The 12,550-nt window shown below is 46.5% G+C and overlaps 1 protein-coding gene across 2 annotated transcripts in view; it reads right to left on the bottom strand.

Annotated features, from left to right (window-relative positions):
* Window positions 1-12,550, bottom strand: part of Snx10 (sorting nexin 10) — a 64,223-nt gene that overhangs the window by 36,365 nt on the left and 15,308 nt on the right. Inside the window, exon 1 of one of the 2 annotated variants that reach the window (XM_050155488.1) lies at window positions 10,093-10,327. The exons of the other annotated variant lie outside the window; for it this stretch is intronic. The gene's annotated coding sequence lies outside the window, so the exon portion shown is untranslated. Of the gene's footprint in view, window positions 1-10,092; window positions 10,328-12,550 lie in introns of those variants that run through there. 2 annotated transcript variants of the gene reach the window in all.

Raw genomic sequence — 12,550 nt, 5'->3', positions numbered from 1 at the left:
ATAAAATATCCCATCTGTGTGTATGCCTGCAGGCCAGAAGAGGGCACCAGACCCCATTACAGATGGTTGTGAGCCACCATGTGGTTGCTGGAAATTGAACTCAGGGCCTTTGGAAGAGCAGGCAATGCTCTTAACCTTTGAGCCATCTCTCCAGCCCTGTATTAAAATTTTAAATCTATTTTCTAAAAATGGAGCACTTGGGAGGCAGGGTCAGGCAGATCTCTGTGAGTTCAAGGCCAGCCTGGTCTTCAGAGCTAATTCTAGAACATCTTGGGCTGTTACACAGAGAAGCCCTGTCTCGAAAGAAACAAAAAACAAAACACACACACACACACACACACACACACATATATATGGTGAACTTTTTCTTTTTAGTTAACAAAACTATTCTAGAATGACTATGCCAATGGCCACCCATAACTGTGGCTACACTAAAGACCACTGAATTGTATACTTTGACTGGTGAACTTTCTGAAACCTATCTCAATAAAGCTGTCTCTAAAACTGCTATCTTGCCAGGCAGTGGTGACACACCCCTTTAATCCCAGCACTCGGGAGGCAGAGGCAGGTGGATCTCTGTGAGTTTGAGGCCAGCCTGGTCTACAAGAGCTAGTTCCAGGACAGGCTCCAAAACTACAGAGAAACCCTATCTCGAAAAACAAAAGAAAGCAACAAAATAAAAAATAAAACTGCTATCTGAAAACCATGAGCCTGACCCACTGCAGGCATGGCCTTAGTAACCACAATACCTTTGCCCCACCCACATGACCCACCACCAAACCCCTACCCAGCTCCAGATCTGGCCTCACTGAAGTTCTGCTGAAACCATCTACCCCTGGGGTTCTCTCCCCCACACACACACCTAGATCCAGCCCCACCTTTCCCCTGCACGAACCCTCACTGCGGCCAACAAGCACCCACATCCCCACCCCTGCGTCTGTCAGGCTCTGATTTCTCCCTCCTCTGGTCACACTCGTCTCTGTTCTGTCCTGTCAAATCCATAGCTGTGGTTGTCCTAAAGTGGCTACAGAGAAAAATTCCCTTGGGGATGGGGGTGGGGGACCCCGTTTTCTTAGATGAGATCTGTTGGGGTTCCAAGGAAGCTCCACTTGACCCAGGATTACCACAAAGCATTTCCAGGAAAACGTGTTACAGAATAAATGCAGTGTCCCTTTGCTGATCAGAGAGACGTTCTCCTAAGGTAGGACCGTGGTGAGGGGGTGTAGACTTTATAAGAGCATAAGATAGCCAATTTTCTTCGGTGTTTTTAGGCAACAACCTAGCGTGTGTGTGTGTGTGCACACGCGCGTGCACCATGTGCATGCACACATATGCACCACAGTGCACATATGGAAGTCAGAAGACAACTTCCAGAAGTTCGTTCTTTCTTTCCACCATATGACATGGTACCTAAAGATTTAATGCAGACAGTCCTATTTGACAGTAAGCACCTTAATCTACTAACTTTAGGGGCCCCTAATCTGATTTATTTACACACACACACGGACTATTTCACATGTAACCTAAATGTGTCCTCTAGATGCCTCACTACTAGCAAGCTATGGACAAGTCAGATATAAACCTGTACTTGACAAATTTTAGTAAGAAATGTAAGTCAAAAGAGAGAACCAGAAGTGAGCCTTTAACAGCACTTTGGGAAAAGAGGAAGACTACAGGCCTGTGAGATCATCTAAATGGCCCTGAGCATCCTGAATGGGCTGTGACCTAATCTTACCAGTCCTGGGAGCACCACCACGGAGTGTGAGCACTATAATAGCAAGGCAGGGAGGAGGAGTTCCTCAGCTTCAAGTCTCCCTGGCCAGATTAAACTCATTTTTCTGGAGCCAGTGTCTCCACTGCTTTTCAAGATATGAAAGGGGGAGGGCAGAAAACAACTTGTCTTTTTTGAGAGGGGACCTCTATAGCTTAAGCTGGAGAGAGAGAGAGAGAGAGAGAGAGAGAGAGAGAGAGAGAGAGAGAGAGAGAGAGAGAATGGGCATGTGCACAGAGCTCGTGTGGAGGTCAGAGGACAACTTACAAGAGTAGGTTTTCTCCTTGCATCACTTAGGTCCCCAGTATCAAACTCGGGTCCATGGGCTTGGCTGCAGGTACCTTGAACTGGGATCTCTCTGGCCCAATAACTCAGTTTGTAAGAGACCACAGCAAGATGAGAAAGGGAAAGCATACATTAAGTGTTTTTTGTTGGGTTTTTGTTTTGGTTTGGTTTTGTACTAAACTGTGTTCTAAAACTGAAGGGCGCATAATTAAAAGGACTTTCCTTTAGCCAGGCCTGGTGGTCCAGCCCCTTAATCACAGCCACTGGGAAACAGGAAGAAGAGCACAATATCAGAGCGAGCTCAGAGTCAGCCTAGACAATTTAGTGAGATCATATCTCAAAATTAAAAGTTAACAAAAAGGTGAGGAGGAACAGGGAAGGAGAGATGGTTCGGCTGTTAAGAGCATGTATTGCTTTTCCCGAGGATCCAAGTTCAATTCCCAGCGCCAACATCAAGCGTCTCACAACCACCTGTCACTAAAGGGATCCAATGCCTCAGACCTGCACTCACTTATACAAACCCACGCAGATACCACACAGGCGATTGAAAAATATTTCTTTAAAAAATAAAATAATGTGGTACATAGACATACATGCAGGCAAAACATCTATACACAAAGTAAAAGTTAAAAAATAAATAAAAATAAACCATGGTTGCACATACCTTTAATCCCAGCACTCAGGAGGCAGAGGCAGGAGGATCTCTGTGAGTTTGAGATCAGCCTGGTCTACAAGAGCTAATGTCAGGCCAGGCTCCAAAGCTACTGAGAAATGCTGTCTCAAAAAAAAAATTTTTTTTAAAGTAGTAGTAGTAAAGCTCAGAGGTAGGCAGGGCACTTGCCTAGTAGGCCTGAGACTCTAGATTCAACACCAAGTACCACACACAACTCTCCTTCTAAGATTTTATTTTTCCTAACTAGAACATACAAAAGTGCTCTTTCTTTTATAAAACCACAAGAAGTATGTCTGGTAAAAGAGAGCAGGTCTTTATGTCTTTTGTATAAAAAGCTGAAGTTCACTTGCCTTGTGTAAGACCTCCACGCTTTCTCAAATTTCAGCAACTCAAGTTTCCCACAAATCTGGATGTCACTCATCTCAGAATTCTTTGGGCCAAAAAGATAGCTCAGGCAATAAAAAGCATCTGCAGCCAAGCCTAACCTCCGAGTGTGATCACCGGGACTCACAGGATGGAAAGAGAACCAACCATTCCTCCAGCTGCACAAAGGAAGGGGAAGACATTTTAAGGTTCTCTTGTAGACCAGGCTAACCTCAAATTATTTTTGTGAAAGAATTCTCAAATCCTGGGCTGGAGAGATGGCTTGGTGGTTAAGAGCATTGCCTGCTCTTCCAAAGGTCCTGAGTTCAATTCCCAGCAACATGGTGGCTCACAGCCATCTGCAATAAGGTCTGGTGCCCTCTTCTGGCCTTCGGCATACACACAGATAGACTATTGTATACATAATAAATAAATATTTAAAAAAAAAAAAAGAATTCTCAAATCCTTTGCCAAGCGTGGACCCTAACGAGTTTTTCTTGGCTACATGGAACGTTAATAAATATTCTGAGGAAATCAACATGGTGGCTCAGACCTGTAACCCAGAGTCCCCCAACTCGCACACCTGTGTTCTCAGAAACGGCCTGGACTCCTGGCACTCTCGAGGCTGAGGCAGAAGTACTACCTGCAGTTTTAGGCCTGCCTGGGCTACAGAGTGAATCTGTGTCAAAATAATAACAGCAATGGGGGAGAAACGCTCAATGGGAGAAACATAGTGAGGTCCAGCACTCGGGAGCAGAGTGCATCTCTGAGTTCGAGGCCAACCTGGTCTGCAGAGAGAGTTCCAGAACAGTCAGGGCTACATAGAGAAACACTGGCTCAAAGAAAAAAGAAGGGAGGGGGGAGAGAGGGAGGAGGGAGGAGGGAGGGAGGGAGGGAGGGAGGGAGGGAGGGAGGGAGGGAGGGAGGGAGGGAGGGAGGGCACAGTGAAAGAAACACAGAATCAACCGAGGAAATCCAGCCTGTGAGTCTTTTTCATAGGAAGCTGATCTGGTGATCTCATGAGCAGGGATTATCAAAATGCCTGGGCAAACTAATGCTGGAGGAAAACCAGCCTTTATTCCAGGAGCAGAGAGAGCTAGCAGAGGCTTCTAGAACCACTGCAACTAAGGCAGGGTTATGGGTTAACAAGCTGGAGAAATAGAGATACTAAGATGATATATATAGAGAGAGAATATATATATAATTGGCTTCAGGCTGTGGTGTAGCTACTCTATCAATGGTTGTCTACCAACGGAAGGTTCAAGAATCCAAGTTGTTCTGTACTCCAGGACAGCTGGTCTTCCAGATGTCTCACCTGGTCTTCAGTCTAAGACAGAATCCCAGAGAAGTAGGCTCTAATTCCAGTAAGAGTACGGACAAGCAGGGAGGGGGAGAGAGAGAGAGAGCACGCTTCATTTATATAGTTTCCCAACAGCTGTGAACCTTCCCACTTCCAAAGACCCAGATTAAAAATGCATCTTTCCTTGCCAGGCAGTGGTGGTGCACACCTTTGAGACAGATAGGTCTCTGTGAGTTCAAGGCCAGCCTGGTCTACAAGAGCTAGTTCCAGAACAGACTCCAAAGTCAGAGAAATCCTGTCTCGAAAAACAAACCAAAACAAACAAAGAATAGCCATCACAGTCAACCACCTTCCCAAATTGGAAGAGGTAAAGCATGGGGAGTCACTGTCCCCCGAGGAATACCTCTGCTGGACACAGGCTCAAGGCGCTGTGCTAAAGCAGATGATGGAAGCACCTCAGATGGGCCACCTTCTCAGAAGGCAGGGTCACTGACTGCAACCCAGAGCTCAACAACCCCGACCTAAGTCACCATGTCTGGGAGAGAGTCCCTCAGAAGCCAGCCCGGAGCACAAAGCTGCTCCTGAAGGATGCTCGCTGCAGTCCCGTTTTTTTGTTTAAGTTTTTTTGCTTTGTTTTGGTTTGCGTTTGGGTTTTTTTTTTAGAGGCAGTGAGTTTTAACCCGGTACATGCTAGGCCCGTGCCCTGCTCCATCCCCGTGCATTCATGTTTATAACCTACAAAGCTGAGACGCCGAAATGCCCATAGGAAGGAAATGCCAACACATCTGTGGGAGACCTGTAGTTCGAAGGAGACGGCTGTGTAAATGCTGAGCCGGGGGGACATCCATGATGCAGAGAGTGCAGCCCACCCACCGACATGCAGTGTAATTCTCTGACGTAAGTGTACACATCAAGTCATTCTGCACACTGCCTAGCTGCACTAGCTGAATCTCTGTCCGGCCTTAACCTTATTTATCTCTGAGGACAGGGTGCCTATAGGCTAGAAGTCCTTTTCACATAGACTGGCCAGTATTTGCTGGATCTAAGATGCTTGACAGAGTGACCACCTCTCACTTCCATATAGCCCTGTGCATGCTAAATGACACCCGGCACTACGATGGCTGACAACGGCCCTGACAACAGCTGCAGAGAACCTTGAAAGGAACAAAAGGTGATGAGGAGCCCAAGTTCCAGGAAATCTCCACCTGACCCCAAAAAACCCCAGAGAAGAAATGACAGTCCTCCCCTTTGTTAGACAGCTCCTCCCCTTTGTTAGACAGCTCCTCCCCTTTGTTAGACAGCTCCTCCCCTTTGTTAGACAGCCCCTCCCCTTTGTTAGACAGCTCCTCCCCTCATGGCCCACCGAAGGTGGAGAGGCTGGCGAACGAGGTTTTAGCCCACTTCTCCTATTCTTGGCCAAGAATAAATGTCTCCTTCGCTTATCAGTTGGTGTTACGGGTTACATGATAGAGACAGTAGGGGGAAAGACTCATGATTTATCCTAGGATCCTTATATATGCAAAAATGAAAACCGACACATACAGAAGGATGTGTGCCTGTGTAAACAGAACAGGGTGATTATACCCTCCTAGAGTAACCAAACTTTTAAAAACCAGTATTACTTCTGTAAGTTAACAGCGTACTTATATAGGGGTTGGAAAAACTGCTCAGTGGTTAAAATATCTGATGCTGTTCCACAAGACCCAGGTTCAACCCAGCACCCGCATGGAGGCTCACAACTATCTGTAACTCCAGTTCCAGGGGTCCAGTGCCCTCTGTGTGCTGTGAATACCATTGGTTAATACAGGAATTACTTTGGGCCTATTGCAGCGCAGAATAGAGCAAGGCAGGAATTTTAAGCAGATAGAGGAGGAAAGAGTTGGCAGAGTTGGAAGAGAAGCCCTGTAGCCACCACAGGAGACAGACACCGCTGGATGCCAGACAGAACCTTACCAAATAGGCCACGACTACGTGACAATACACAGATTAACAGAAATGGATTAATTTAAGATATAAGAGCTAGCCAATAAGAAGCATAAACTAATAGGCCACAGTGTTGTAATAATACAGTTTCTGTGTGATTATTCGGGTCAGAGCTGCCAGGAACAAACAAGCAGACTTCAGCTACAGAATAGTGCGCCAACGTAGTCCGAAACATGCTTCTGACATCTGGGCACTGATGCACATAGTGCACAGACATACACACAGGCAAAATACACACATAAAATGAGAATAAGTAGCTGGGCAGTGATGCATGCCTTTAATCCCAGCACTCAGGAAGCAGAGACAGGCAGATCTCTGTGAGTTCAAAGCCAGGCTGGTCTACAGAGCGAGTTCCAGGACAGACTCCAAAGCAACAGAGAAACCCTGTGTCAAAAAACAAACAAACAAGTAATAAAATAAATAAGGACTATCTCAAAAAAATGAAGGTTCTAATAAAACCAACATAAAATACCCACAAGAATAAAAGCAGTGCCGTGTAGAGCCACTGACCAGCACTGTACTGTGTGTACTGTATGCACTGTCTCTCTCATGCCTCACAACTGCCTGCTCTCCAGAGGAAGGCTGAAGCTCAGGTGAGGTGACTCACTCAAGGTCACCAATCTGTCCACAGAAGTCCACCCCTCTGTCACAGATAACCACTATACATTCTTAGGATGCTGGCTATGCTATCTTGGGCTGAGGGGAGCTGAGCCTAACTTCCTTGTACCAGATATGGGCCAACAAGATGGCTCCACAGGTATGGGGACTTGTCACCAACCCTGCTGACCTCCCAGGGAGAACCAACTCCCACCAGCTGTGCTCTGGCCTCTCCATGCATCACTATGGTATGAACACCACCCCTCCACACACACAAATGACTAAAATCTAATGCTGTTGTTGTTTGAGACAGGGTCTCTCTGTGTAACCCTGGCTGTTCTGCAACTTGCTTTACAGACGAGGCTATCCTTGAACTCACAAAGATCCACCTGCCTCTGCCTCCCAATTGCTGGGATTAAAGGTACCCTGCCTAAAAAGCGTAATTCTTTAAATTCCAAGAAACATTTCCTTTGCATAACCTTTCTTGGAAGATCTGACCACATTATTTTTAGCCTTATCTGGTAAACACTGAGTTACAATCTGCCTCCCACGAAAGCGTAAAGTCAAGATAACACGGCTCCTCTCCATCCTTGATTAGTTGGCTCTCTTGTCTCAATAATACACCCTGGGTTCCCGGTCACCTTACACTGCCAAAATGGTAGTGAAATAACAATGCCCAGATGTCACCCAAGAGCTGAGGGCACCACGCTAACAAAGCACAGGCTGCCCAGTGCTGACCCACACGTTGGTCCTGCAAAGGCAGATCTCAGAGTATACACCGTCACAGCGGCGGGCCAGACAACACTTCTGTGCATCGGAAAGTCTGAGGCCTGCTCAACCACTGCCTGGTCGGTCCTCTAGACTTACTGCTCAGTGGCCTTGGGTCACCTGCTTCACCTCGACGTGTCTGGTAGCCTTACATACAAAGTGAGAGCTGACAGAAGAACCAGCTTCTATCGTTAGTGAGCAACAAGCAAACACGTCAGACCAAAAGTCTTGCTATTAAGACACACATACAATTACCGCTGCTAATGTCTGTTATTAGGTTTTTAAAAACACGGAACCACAGGCTGTCAGGGCGAGGAGCCAGGGTTTGCTTTCCCTCGGGCCACTTCATACACACTAATATGTTTAAAAGATGATGTAATTGCACCAGTGAACGGTGTTTCCCAGAAGCAACCCTGCGAATCTGGACAATCCTGGGTTACTCTGGGTTCTGAAGACACGTGACTCTAGGTCAATTTACTTAACCTTGCCCAGAGTCCCCAAGTACTGCCTGAGCAGGAAAACAGGTTCAATCTGTTTACCAAGGTACAATGCTAAACATATTTAAATAAATATCAAAATCTCAAATTTGAAAGCTTCAATTCCACACATGCAAGAGAAAACTTCCCTTTTACAGTTGATTTCCTAACAAAGAAACAGAAACTCATTTGATTTGTTTTACCTGCTAGCTAACTGGGAATTAAAATACTATCAAGTATTTTGTGCCTTTAAAAAGTTATAAAAAAGTTATAAAAAAAAAAAAAAAGGATCCAGGCGGTTGTGGCACAAGCCTTTTAATCCCAGCACTCGGGAGGCAGAGGCAGGTGCATCTCTGTGAGTTCGAGGTCAGCCTGGTCTACAGAGTGAGTTCCAGGACAGGTTCCAAAGCTACACAGAGAAACCCTGTCTCAAAAGAAGAAAGAAAAGAAAAGAAAAGAAAAGAAAAGAAGGAAGGAAGGAAGGAAGGAAGGAAGGAAGGAAGGAAGGAAGGAAGGAAGGAAGGAAGGAAGGAAGGAAGGAAGGAAGGAAAAAGGGGTTGGAGAGATGGCTCAGTGGCTAAGAGCACATACTGCGTTTACAGAAGCTCCATTCATTCACAGTTCCCACACTGACTGGCTCACAACAATGGCCTGTAACTCCAGCTCCCAGAGTCTGGCCTCTGGCCTCCCCAGGAACTCACACATGCAGACCTACAGACCTACATAGTCATTCTATGTACCCCTAGCTCAGGCTGGCCTCAAACTTGTATTGATCCTCCTGCCTCTGCACTCCCAAGTGCTGGGGTTACCAGTGCGAGCCACCATGCCTCCTGAATGCAGATACTCCCACACCTACACCATAGTTCTTTCTGCTCTTACACACCCATGACTCACTCCATCAACACAATCAAGAGTTTTCTTTGAAGGGCTCTCCTACTCTGTCCTAGCTAAATCTTTTCATCATATATGGCTTCTCACTGTCTGGCTGTTTTCCCTGCTATTTCAGTCTGATATTCCCTTCCCCCATTTCGTTCTTCTTAGAATGCTTCCAGCAGAGGCAAATGCAGCACATGGGCTTTGCCTCTGGTGTAGGCTCTGAAAGTGAAAGCAGCTGCAACTAGCAGCAACTTCAGAGGGGGAAAAACCCTCACTTTCCCTTCCTGGATCTGAGGTGAGTTCCCCGACATCCAGATATTCATGTCCAGTGTCCGGAGGCCTACTACCACCTATGACTACAGCTTCAAGGGAGGGGATGCTCTCTTCCGGCCTCCACAGGCACTGCCACACACGAGGCACACACTCACACAGAGACACACAGAGACATATCAATAAATTCAAAACAAATCTTTAATCCCACCACTCGGGAGGCAGAGGCAGGTGGATCTCTGTGAGTTCAAGGCCACCTTGGTCTACAAGAGTGAGTTCAGAACAGCTAAGACTACACATAGAAACCCTGAAACCCTGTCTCAGGAGAGGAAAAAAAAAGAGATGGGGAGAGGAAGAAGAGAGAGAAAAACAGAGGGAGAAAGAAAGATGTATACTATTGGGCAAGAAAGATGGCTCAATGGTTAAGAGCACTTGATGCTCTTCCAGAAGACCTGAGTTTGGTTCCCAGTGCCCATGCCAATAGCTCACAACTGCCTCTAATTCCAGTTCCTCTCTGAGGGTGCCTGCACTTGTGTGCACGTACCCTCACAAATAATTAAAAGTAAAATAAGTCCTTTTCATCACTCTCAGCACTTGTTCACAACAGGCGAACATGTCAAGGGCTGCCCAAGGTTTTCAGACCAATGGATTAAAACAAGCCTCACAGGATCAACCAAACAGTCACTCAATCAATCCCAAACCAAAACCATCACCAAGCCAAGGTACCAACCTGTTAGGATGAACTCTGAAAACGCATCCTAGGAAACACGCCGCCTCTGCCTAATAAAGCAAAAAGGAACAGCGCTCGAAAAAGAAAACTCCTCGCAGGAGTTCTTAGGGCTCTGGGCTTGCTCGCCAGTCTGAAGACAGACTGGACATCCCCGGGTATTTTGTTCTTACAAAGTGAACCCGCCAGAGCCTTAAGAGGAAGAAGGCGGAGACGTGCAGGGGTTGGGGCTTGTTACATGAATGATTAGGCAAAAACAACCCTGGGCACAAGGGCTTCATTTGCCTGCTGACTAATGGTTTAACTCTTTGTTGGCAAGTGTCCTGCTCCTCTGAATGTCCTTACACAACACTGGGCATGCCTGTTTCAGTTGCCCGATGACTAAAGGTTTAACTCTTTGTTGGCAGTGTCCTAGTCCTCTGAATGCTCTTTTTACACCCTGGCAGTTCATCAGAGGCCCTCCTCCGCTGGCTAGACAATCGTGCAAAGTGAAAGGAACAAGTACCTGACACAGAAAGGGGAGCAATGGCCTTGAGGGAAAGATCTCGGGTCAGAGAGTCTGACGACATTAAGTACACTTCTCCACAAAAATCTTAAAAGGATAATCTCATGTTAAGTGTTCTTCCACATTTAAAAACAAAGTCAGGGCTAAGCAGGGGGCACACACCTTTAACCCCAGAGGAGACAAGCAGATCTCTCTGAACTCAAGGCCAGCTTGGTCTACATAGTTGAGACATGTTTCAAAAATTAATAGTCAAGATTTAGGTAGGTGCTTGCCATCCCAGAAATTGGGTTGTGGAGGCAAAAAGAACTGGAGTTCGAGGACATCCTTAGCTACAAAGTTCAAGGCCAGCCTGGACCACAAGAGCAGGTGTCAAAGAACAAACAAGGGGCTGGAGATACGGTTTAGTGGATAAGAGCACTGGCTTTTCTTCCAGGGGACCTAGGTTCAATTCTCAGCACCACTCAGCTCACAACCAGCTAGCTGTAACTCCAGTTCCAGGGAATCTCACACCTTCTTCTGGCCTCTGAGATCACCAGGTACACACTGTGACACGCAGACATACATGCAGGCAAAACACACACAAAATAAAAATAAGTAAGTCTTTAAAAAAAATACCATATGCTGAGCACTGTTCCAATTGACCCTCAAAGGAAGACGAGGAACGAGAAACACAAGTACCCCCAAAATGCTGCAAACCAATCTTGTCCAATTTGGTGACTTCCAAGAGCAGAGATTCCTCATTCCACTTTTCTCAGTCACGGTTGGACATGGGTCTCTCCAGGCCAAAATCAAGATGCCCACAGGGCACAGAGGTAACTTCTCCTTTGTTCACAGTCAGAAAAGCCCCTTAGCTTTGAAGGACTCTTTTGGGTAACCCCCAGTAAGACCATGAAGATGGCTCATTTGCTGTAAAGTCCTGAGTTTGATCCCCAGGGCCCACAGTAGGAGAAAAATTACTTTGGAAAGTTTTTCTCTGACCACGACACACACACACACACACACACACACACACACATGACTTGCTCCTTGAGCACTTGCTGCTGTGGCCCACATAATGAGCTGTGACCTAGAATTGGTGCTGATCGGGCTAGGATTGACTGAAGAGCCATTACTGTTCATAAGAGCTCAGCATCACTGAACTGAAGTCGTCTATGCTTCACTGGGACAACAGAGAAGTCCTTCCTGAGGTCAACGCACAGAAGCTGATACAACTGTGGTCCAAGGGAGTCAGACTACATCTTGAGCTGAACTTGACAATGTAAGAGTCTTCCAGGGATTACTGGTTTCGAAGGTATGAAGGGTTCAGAGAGAGTAGTGGAGGCTTGGCACCTTGTGGCAGGGTCAGGGTCCTGCAGAAGTCCTGAGGGGCTATCAGTGAAGATCAACCTCTAGCTGCAGTGGAGATCCCAGGATACTGGAGATGTTACGACCTAGGAGAGTTGCAGATATGGAATGGAGATGGCCTGAGGGAGGGCCTTTGGGGGCTGTGGATGACGGAAGTGGAGAGGCAGGGCTGCCCAAGCCCTCTAGAGCCCAAGGATTACAAACCTCAGTGCCAGGCAATGAGCTCCGGGATTTGGATCCACACTGCCAGATTTTAGCTTTACTTTGCCGTGACCGTTCTTATGCCCTGGTTCTTCCCCATTTTGGCATGTGAACAATGCATGTTCACATGCACACAATAAGAACTTGTATTTGTTCTTATTTGTTTTTAATCAAGTTCTCTGGCCAGGCATGGTAGTGTATGCCTTTAATCTCAGCACTTGGAAAGCAGAAACAGGTGGATCTCCCTAGACCAGCCTGTGTCTACAGAACAAGTTCCAGGCCAGCCAGAGCAACATGATGAGACCCTGCAGAAAGAAAGAAAGAAAGAAAGAAAGAAAGAAAGAAAGAAAGAAAGAAAGAAAGAAAGAAAGAGAGAGAGAGAGAGAGAGAGAGAGAGAGAGAGAGAGAGAG

This window comes from Alexandromys fortis, unplaced genomic scaffold, assembly GCF_014885135.2.
Source record: "Alexandromys fortis isolate MF-2015 unplaced genomic scaffold, M_Fortis_MF-2015_v1.1 scaffold_93, whole genome shotgun sequence".
Taxonomy (NCBI): domain Eukaryota; kingdom Metazoa; phylum Chordata; class Mammalia; order Rodentia; family Cricetidae; genus Alexandromys; species Alexandromys fortis.
The sequence above is the reverse complement of the archived record's forward strand: the minus strand, read 5'-3'. Positions and strand labels throughout refer to the sequence as shown.